Below are 11,183 nucleotides of genomic sequence, written 5' to 3' on the forward strand. Positions count from 1 at the left end.
GCGCTTGACCGCGCGAGTGTTGCGAGCGGTTCTCAGTCTGTCAGTCAGTCGTTGCGAGTCTGTAGCTCTGTCTAGTTGAGAGCAGTACTCTGTCAGTAGTCGTCGCGTGCAGTACGCTAGTAGTCGTCATGCAGAGCAGTCGGTCAGTAGTAGCAGCCCAGTGCGGTTGTGTGATGTAGGCGGTCGGCAACACTGGTCAAGATGCTGAATGAGGTATACTGTTAATTAATATAATCATTAGATAATGAAAAAATTTGTTTATTGTAATTAATTTCCAACAAATGCCCCAATAATAATTTTGATTTCAAAAGCATTTTTTTTTTCAAAAAAATTTTATTTTTTATTGAACTAAAGATTTCGTTGCACTTCCCATTTCACTCCAGTTTTTTTAAAAGAAAAATTTCAGTAAAATCACCAAAAAAAAAGAAATATTATTATTTGCAATGCAGTTCCTCCAAGCCGTGCGCACAAAAAAGAGCAGAAATTTGACATGCAGTTATTCTGAGGTAAGACTTTAATTCTGATTGTTTTACACAGGGCCAAAGACCGATGTTTCGGTTTAATTGAATTTCCTTATCACTGAATGGACTTTAATTTTTTGTGAGGAATTTATATTTGAGTCAGATTGCGAATTTCACATTTTTGTTGCCATTGTCAGTACATCCCATTGTGGGCGAGGTTACAATTAGCGCAATGTCCATTAGGATTTCTAAATAATATTGTCATTTATTTCTTTTAAAATTTTTGTGGGGAGGTTACACTCGGCTCCCATTAGCATTTCTATTGAGTATTGTCTTTTTTCCTTTTAAAAATTACGGTGGGGAGGTTACACGTGGCGACACCCAGTCCAGGATCGTATTTCGTTGAGAGTCTTTTGAAAAACAGTCAGATATCTGCTCTTATTTGCTTAAGTATAATTAGAATTTGGCGCAACGCTTTTATTAATCTTGTGACTTTCTTTCCACAGATCAACGACAATTCGTTTGCTCTGTTGTATTTGTGTGTTGTTTTTGCATTGTGCTTATTTATTTTGTGAAAAATTGTGACTATTGTAAAAATGCCGCGAAAGACTGTGAATAGTGTATCGCGAGGTATTTTGAATGAAATTACCGACTTAAACAGCGTGACCGATAGTAATTATGACACGCAGTGTGATGATGACAGTCCTGCGTTCACTAACAATCAGTGCATTACAACCATTAATGATGATTTTCTCTTCATGATGAACAAACGAACTCAATTGTCTCTTCTGTTAATTTGACGACAATTGATGACGCGGGACGCTCCATTGTAATGAGCGATACCCAGCTTAACACACCCGATTTGGAAAACTCAAGTAACGTACAGACAAATTTGTGTAATGAAAATGAACAGGGTACACAAAGTACGACGGATTTATTTAATTCCGAAATAGTGAGTGACAGTGTAGGTCCGACTGATAATCCTTTTTGTAAATTGCAGAATGACCAAATGGTCACACAAAGCGCAACAATTCCAGGTACACAATCAAACAGCACAGATAATGGAGTAGGTAATGCTACATTTGATTTGAATCAATTTATGGCAATAATGCTACAATTTAAGAACGATATTGGTGTAGATATCAAACAACAGAGTCTAGATAACAAACAATTTAAAGAGAATTTCAAACAACTTAGTGAACAGCTCAGACAACAAAATGAAAAATTAGACGACAATTGCAGACAGCTTAGTGAACAAATAAGAGCCGTTGCCGCGCAGTGTCATGACACTAAGGAACAGTTGCGCGTGGAAATTGAGGCTTGTTCACAAAAAAATAGCGAAGAAATTAAATCTGTTGCGCAAGAATTAAGAGAAATGCAAACAGCCGCAACAGAAACACTCAGAGACGAAATTAGCGGAGTCGCTAAACAATGCTCTGAAAAAGCTACACAATTACGCGACGAGTTTAAAGCAATGACGGTAGAACTTTCGCGCACAATGGACGCTAAGATAGACGCGAAATTCGAACAGCAGAACACTCAGATTAACAAGCGCTTTAATCAGCACATACAGAACAGTGATACGCGTTTCCGCAAATTTATTCAGGATCAAAATAAAGTCAAACGTCAGGTCATGGAAACAATCACTGCACAAAGACAAGAAGACAAACGTAAAATGTTTGTGAAGGCAAAAACGTATGTAGACAATAATATTGCTGCAGTGTCCGACAAAATTAATACCATAGAACAATTGAACGCGGAATTACGGGATGAAATTTCTGACCTTAAATCAAAAACAGATACACACACAGTAAATATTCAAACAGTGACAGACAGATTCGAACAATTAGAACTAACACAGGATTGCGATGTCGTCAAATCTGACGTTAAAAAACTGAATGAAACTACGCGTAAGTTGCAAAAACAGATTAATGCGTCTGATTCTAAAACCGATGATCAGGCAAAAATACTGACTGAAAAATATGATGAATTGGCCAGTCGTATTGATGCTATCGAAAGTGCTAATGACAATAAATCAGACGATACTTCACCGGTTTCATTTAACCAAACACCTGAATTTCAAAATTTACAGCAGCCAATTAATGAGATCGATTCATCTAACAACACGTTACGTAGGAAGTTGTCAAATTTACAACAAGAAGTAACAGAGATGAAAAACATTTCAGTTAATAACATACCACAACATCCGCCACTTTGCGAGCATTTGTCTGACTCACGCAGCATGTATAATGTGAACAATTTACAGCAACTACGCGATTTAAAATCCGAAAAGCCACGCGACTTAAAATCTGAAAAGCTATGCAACTTGAAATCCGAAATGACACAGACAAACAGATTCACACTCAAACCCGAACGTGTTTTCAAATTCAATGACGAGAACGTAGATTACGAGCAATTTTTATCCGCAAGAAAATGTAAAGAATTTAATAATGACAGCGTACAGGTACACGCTTTGCAGTGTATACGACAATTTATTTTTGTGCTTTCACCGCTATTGCCTGTAATGCAGAAGCTAGCTTTGAAACAGATGCGACAATTTATTTTTGTATTTACAACAGCATTGCCTATAATGCAGAAACTAGAATTAACATGGATACAACTATTTGCTTTTGAATTTATACCGCTATTGCCTGCAACGCAAAAGCTAAAATTTATTTGCAGTGCGTAAAAGACCTCAGGGGATTCATTACGCTTTAATGAATATGTGCCGTAGCGAGCATAGGGCCCCGAGCTGTAGTAGTGCTGTTTCATCTTTAGTTTTCTGCACTACTGCCTTCTCTTCTACTATCCTTTATATCTATCAAAACTGCTCTTTAACTATTGCTCTACGTAGTATTAAGAAACGAGTAATGAAAACCCGATATGACAAACTTTTACCGAATGTGACAATTTTCATTAGGCACTCCAGAATCACGAGAACTTAAATAACAGATAAAATCGTAATCGTCAGTATGTGTAAAATTGTTAGTAACAGGAATCACATTTTTGTAACAACAGACGTTTTTCACCGCAACAGCATGAAAGTCAGCCGCTTAGCATACGTAACCAACAATGCAGTCTACAAGGTCAACCAAACTTTAATGTTTCGCCGCGTGCACGTATAGTCCCTGGTACAACAAATAGTAACGCATGGCAGCAAAACAATAACTACGTACAGACAACACACCATTTCAATTCCTATCGCAATGCGCCGTATAGAAATTACTATCATGACAGACGTAAAAATAACGAGCACAATTTTCAGCCTACATTTAATAACAGTCGATCTTATTAGCAGCAACAACATCAGCAACAACAAATAATCATGAACGAACCAAACAATAGGTGTCATCTATAGCGTAACACGTCAGTAAGAAATAACAGAACAGTTCATATAGTGGATATGCCACAACATTCTCCAGTAAATAATAACACGTACGATAGATTTTAACCAGATACAGCACAGATTGCATATTACAGTAACGCAAACATTACTTTTGACACTCAGAATTTTGTTCACGAGAATGTTATTTGAAACATGCTTTGTTGAATGCTCCACTTTTATCGCACCCAGATCTTACTAGAAATTTTTCCATTGCTACCGACAGTTCCAACACCGCTTTAGGCGTACACATTTTCCAGGAAATCGAAGAAGATGGTTCTACAGTAATTAAAAACGTCGCATTTGCAAGCCGCATTTTGTCACCTGCTGAGCGAAGTTATTCTGTTACAGAACTTGAAACATTATGTGTTGTATGGGCTTTTACGAGATTTAGGCATTTTCTTTATGGCAGACATACCACCGTTTACACAGATCACAGAGCGATACAATTTTTACTTTCGGCCAAATTTACTCACGATAGATTAAGTAGATGGAAACTATATTTACAAGAATTTAATTTTACAATAGTTCACATTCCCGGCACGCAAAATGTTATAGCAGATGCACTATCGCGTTCTCTGAGCAACAATCAGCAAGACGTAGCAACCAACTTCTGCAAAACAAATTTCAGTGTCATGTACATTCAGCAAGTTGCATTTGAAAACTTTATTTCATCGTCACTACAGGACATAGCACAAGAACAAAACAAAGACAATGTGTGGAAAGAAATTAAACAGCTTTGGCTAGATAAGAATAATGTTACGATTAGGAACCACTACACTGTACGCAATGACATTTTGTTTCGCCGCTCTCATCCTGACAGCAACAATTGGTTATTATGCATACCTGACGAACTGGTTAACAAATTAATTTGGTACACTCATTTAAGTTATGCACATTACGGAGCAAGAAAATGTTTTCTTATACTGAGACAGAACTGTTATTTTACCAACATGGAGAAACGTATACGACGAGTTTTAGCGTCTTGTAAAATTTGCCAGAAAGCTAAATCAGACACCACTTCACATATTCCTCCTTTATATCCCATTATACCTGTTAAATTAAGACACATGGCCGCAGTAGATATTTTTGGTCCGATTCCGAGAACTAACAGAGGTTTTTGCTACATCTTTGTCGCTGTTGAGCTCACTTCAAAATTTGTTACTTTCACTCCATTACGCAAAGCTACTGCTAAAACTGTTTCGAAAGCATTTGTAAAACATTTTCTATCTCATGTAGGGCATGTGATGAAAGTAATTTCTGACAATGGATCTCAATTTCGTAGTACCATATGGACACGCATGTTACGAGCCAGAAACATTTCTCCGATCTATATATCCAAGTACCACGCTTCTTCGAACCCCTGTGAACGATTAATGAAAGAAATTGGTAAACTGTGCCGAATATACTGCCACAAAAGACATATTGATTGGGACACACACATATTCTCATTCCAAGATGTAATTAATTCCATTCCAAATGAATCCACTATGCTATCTCCGTCTGTTATACTGAAAAATGCTGAACCACCTAACAAAATTAAAGAATTAATAACATTTCCTACATCTCGTCGATTACGACACCACGAAATAATTGACATTGCGCTGAACAACATCAAACGTGCCGCAGAGCGCCGGAGAAGACAGCAAAAACAGGTTTGTACACGCCGCGTCTTTCACGTTGGACAGAAGATACTAGTACGTACACACTATTTATCCAGCAAATTAAAAGGTAAGTGCAGTAAATTTGAACTTCTATACGCAGGTCCATATCGGATTCGCAGCATTCCTCACCCCAATGTTGTACATGTCGAAACTTTGAGAACTAGAAAATCGAAAGGCAATCACCATATCTCAAACATTAAACCGTTTATTGAATGAAGACACTTTATGATTCAACACACTATGATGCCATTTACTAATGCAATTATATTCACCTGACTAATTACTGATGATTATCGTATTTTTTTCTTGGCAAGTGCCCGGCAAGGTAAGGTTAGCAGGTCGCTCTTCTTGTCGTTACACATCAGACCGTGCATATTTTTTCAGACACACTTACGTATTTTATGACTAATTATGCAATGTTAGCTAATGACATGTTAATTTCATTACATTTTTTTCCATTAAAGGCTTTAATTCTCGCCTCTATTAACTACACTCTATACAAGCTGAACACAACGAACGTCACATTTTGTCTTTTTATGTACGATTGTATTCCAGTTTAGTTAGTATGCACTGTGAAATAGTTAGGATATAACACACACCAGTTGACTTTGACATTTTTTGCTTTATGACATCTCAAGATCGTGACTGTTTTACATTTTTTTTTGCTGCTGCATTGTGATATTCTGTGTACATTTTTGCATCTGAACACTGTCAATGTCTTTGACATATTACGTTTTCTGTCATGTTATGCTGTATGCTTAAGTATGTTACCATCAACCAGTCATTATTTAGTGGGTATATGATTTAAATGCAGGACATTAATCCTTGTTCACGAATTTCAGAAAGAAATGATGCGTGTAAGAGATAAATTCAACAGAAATGGGAATTTCACCTAGGGAATAAACGAAAGGAGATGCAATAACTTTATGAGGAAGAGTAAATGGATCAGGATTGGCAGGCATTAACAAGAATATACTATACTCATCGTAGAATAGCAGTCTTAACTAATTTTTTCTTTCAGAATACAAGGTGATTGATGCAGGCTGTCAGACTGAACTACACATCTTAGTTTTAGTGATGAAATATGCTAGAGATAAGGAATGGTTGTATAATGAGTAATGAAGTGATTTTTTGCAGAGGATAATGAATGCTGACGAATAATGATGAAGGATATGCTGTTATGAATAATGAAGTTTTTCTTTATAGGTGATGATAATAGTGAAGTTATGATGATATGGATAATGAAGATTTCTTTACAGATGAGGATAATGTTGAAGTTATGTATTTATGTTATGTAGTTATTTAAGTACTTGTTGCAGTTTGCTTTGACAGCAGGTGTTACATTGCATAGTAGGATGACAGAAAGTTTTGGAAAGGACAGCTATGGAACACATTTTTATACACATTTCACTGCCTGTTAATTCGAAGTTCACTACTTTTCAGCATAGTGTGAGTTTCTTCTTTCAGGTCAATAATCCATTTTGTATTTTTTTCCAGGAGAAGCTTTTCATGATACTTACTAAACCTGTTAGTTATTATACCTGTTCTAGTACTTGCATTTTTATTTTTTACCCATTTGTGTTTATCACTTATAAATGTGATCACATATACTGCCTTGTTACATAACCTTGCTACAGCTGACTCATGACGAATGACGTTGCCTATCGTCATTTGCAGCAATAGGTCAAAAGCAAGTAGTGTTATGCCTCAGCAATTAATTAACGATCCCAACGCAATGCATTGCTAACAAAAAAAAAAATGTATTATCAGTCCCAAGTAGTGATACCAGTTTGAGAAAATTCTGAATAATACTGATTAGCTCTGAATAGTATGTCGCTTGAGTAATGACTTCTTAATGATACAAAAAAAAGTATATATTTAAAATAATGCTTTGTCACTAGTTAATAACTGCCACTGTTTATTGTAATGAGACTACTTATAATGCCTATGATTACTAATGCTATGACTAATTAACTGATTTTAATAATGACTTTGTAATGATCTGAATACTACTGAAGGAGAAACACTGTTTATTGTAATGAGACTACTTATAATGCCTGTGATTATTAATGCTATGACTGTAATTAACTGATTTTTAATAATGACTTCGTAATAATCTGAATAATACTGAATGATGATTCTATTCAATACTTGCTGGCCACTGAGTGCCAATAATTAATGTCACTTGAAGAATTGTTATTAATTATGCCATTAATTAGCCCTTTTTTTCCCATGTTGAGTTTTCATGTTTTGGTTAATGGCCAATGAGTGCCAATAATTTGTATCACTCAATGTATTATGTTAATGCTAGGCCAATAATTGACTCTCCTTTTCAACTAAGACTTCTGATGAACATTATTCTGTCATACTAAATATACTTTGTAACTGGCCAAGGACCGCCACTGTTTATTGTAATACGATTACCCATGATGCCAGCTAGTGATTCTTAATAGATTGGAATGACACATAATTAATTAACTATGGTACTGTTTAATAATGCTTTGTAATTAGGAGAAGACTAATAATTCTTACTATTGGAATGACAAATGATTAATTAACGACAAATGATTAATTAACTGTAATTAGACAAATGATTAATTAACGACAAATGATTAATTAACTGTAATTAGGGAAAGGTTAATGATTATTATTGGAATGACAAATGATTAATTAACTGTAATTAGGAGAAGGTTAATGATTCTTAATTACACTCTGTAACTGAAAAGAATGCGATTATTTCATAATGCTTTGTAACCAGGAAAAGAAGGCTACTGATTCTATGTAAAACAATTAATGAACATTTTTCTGTAATACTACATACTTGGTACAGAAATGTTCAATAACTGGGCTATGAATGCCACAAACTGCTAATTAAGTCTGTAATTGTCAAATTATGTGACTTGATGTCCTTCACCTCATGAGCTAACTACCCTGAATTACTGCAATGTCCATTTTGTCCTATTTATCCCAGTGATCATGGAGCACTATCTTTGGTTTTGCACTAATTCTACGTTGGTGCGCCTTGTAAGAGCGTGGTGTTGACACGACATGCTGTCCACCACCGTGAGCGATGAAGACGTTATTATGGTCGCACTGTTTGGCGTACCTAATGTACTGCCAAAATGAAAACATGAAATATTACTACGACAATTCAGTGTCCTGGCTACGCTGATAAATTCTGATGGGAAAAGAACTTCAAGTTGTGTCACTTGATGTTGTACTTCTGTGGAAAGATATGGACTTTCAGAGCAGCTGTGTGCAATCTAAAGTGCTACAACCATGATGCAATCCTTCCCTTTCCTATCCTGATTCTTGTCACATAAAAAAAAAAAATTTTTTTTTTGGTGACATCATTTATGTTCATAGGTTATACATTTTTTCGATTTGTTGAACTCCAGTGCGAGTACACTTATGGCACTGGTCGACATGATTTTTTTTGCCATTATGTTTATTTGTTGTGAAAATGCTAAAGACATTTCTTCAGTGCGTGTGCACTTTGGACATGATTTTTTTTGCCATTATGTTTATTTATTGCGAAAATGCTAAAGACATTTTTCGATTTGTTCTGAAGTACAGTATATGTACACTCTTGTCTTTTATATTGTATATACATTTTTATTTTAATGATATGTTCTGAACTACAGTGCATGTGCACTTATGTTAGGCGTTAATATGTTTTCTATTGAACTTCAGTGCCTGTACACTTTTCTCATTTTTCAATATGATTTGCACTATACTGTATATTCAATACTTCAATGCGTATGCACTTATGTCATTTGTCACTAATTGTATATACATTTCATCATTTACTGATATGTTCTCAACTGCAGTGCATGTGCACTTATGTCACTTGTCAATGTAATATTTTTTGCCAGTCTGTTTATTTGTTCTGAATATGCTAAAGAATTTTTTTCAGTGCCTGTGCTCTTTGTTTTCTGTCAAATAATTTGTATATACATTTTTCTGATTTGCTACTATGTTTTGTACTCACATTTTGTCTTTGTCTGATATATTTTGTACTTAGTGCGTGTGACAACATTTAAATATTCTGTAAGTTGTAGAATTTTGTTAATTAAAGAAAAATTTTGCCGCGCTTGGCAAGTCCAAATGACTCACCATCGCTGCCAAATTTTTGCCCCCCCAGTGGAGGGTTATGAAACACGTATGTAACATAGCAGCGATGGCGAGGCATTGTAGCATCTGTGACCAGAGAGTATGCGCTTGACCGCGCGAGTGTTGCGAGCGGTTCTCAGTCTGTCAGTCAGTCGTTGCGAGTCTGTAGCTCTGTCTAGTTGAGAGCAGTACTCTGTCAGTAGTCGTCGCGTGCAGTACGCTAGTAGTCGTCATGCAGAGCAGTCGGTCAGTAGTAGCAGCCCAGTGCGGTTGTGTGATGTAGGCGGTCGGCAACACTGGTCAAGATGCTGAATGAGGTATACTGTTAATTAATATAATCATTAGATAATGAAAAAATTTGTTTATTGTAATTAATTTCCAACAAATGCCCCAATAATAATTTTGATTTCAAAAGCATTTTTTTTCAAAAAAATTTTATTTTTTATTGAACTAAAGATTTCGTTGCTCTTCCCATTTCACTCCAGTTTTTTTTAAAGAAAAATTTCAGTAAAATCACCAAAAAAAAGAAATATTATTATTTGCAATGCAGTTCCTCCAAGCCGTGCGCACAAAAAAGAGCAGAAATTTGACATGCAGTTATTCTGAGGTAAGACATTAATTCTGATTGTTTTACACAGGGCCAAAGACCGATGTTTCGGTTTAATTGAATTTCCTTATCACTGAATGGACTTTAATTTTTTGTGAGGAATTTATATTTGAGTCAGATTGCGAATTTCACATTTTTGTTGCCATTGTCAGTACATCTCATTGTGGGCGAGGTTACAATTAGCGCAATGTCCATTAGGATTTCTAAATAATATTGTCATTTATTTCTTTTAAAATTTTTGTGGGGAGGTTACACTCGGCTCCCATTAGCATTTCTATTGAGTATTGTCTTTTTTCCTTTTAAAAATTACGGTGGGGAGGTTACACAATTAGGGAATCGAATACCCAGGTCAGCACCTATGCTGTATGCCCTGTTCCTGCCCTGCCCCGCCCACTATCACTGCATCATCGTCGTTTGTGAAATCCTTAAACAGAAGCCCTAAATGCTCAATCACCTGATTCAGCCCAGCACTCAGCTTAAAATGCTAGTGACCCAATCTCTTCCCCTAGCTTCTCCCGTAATTAAGGACCTACACCTATGCCATCACTGCTTCCTAGCAGTAGTATTGTTATGTGCCAGCATCACTCCCAGATGTCAATGTTACGACCCAGGCCTGGTGTTGCATTGTAATCAGGAAGTAGAGTGAAATGTGAGGGGGAGTGGTCTAGTGCACGGCCAAAGACGTTAGTGATACAGCGTTACGAGTAAATATATCTACTGGTCAAGAAAATATTACAAAGGTGAAGTTTCTTCAAAGCTGCAGGCTGCGACCGGGGTGGGTTGCACATGTCACGGAGGAAAGGACACATCTTCAGCACATCATGGCATCATTGCCACAGGTCAGTGCCTCAACTCCGTGCAGAGCTCGAGATGGATGCAGGCGAGGCAGGTGGGGCCTGCCGGATGTACTATGGTGACCTAGACCAGCTCCCATCTCAGCGTTCTCAATGATCATC

The sequence above is a fragment of the Schistocerca piceifrons genome, chromosome 1 (genome assembly GCF_021461385.2).
Source record: "Schistocerca piceifrons isolate TAMUIC-IGC-003096 chromosome 1, iqSchPice1.1, whole genome shotgun sequence".
NCBI lineage: Eukaryota > Metazoa > Arthropoda > Insecta > Orthoptera > Acrididae > Schistocerca > Schistocerca piceifrons.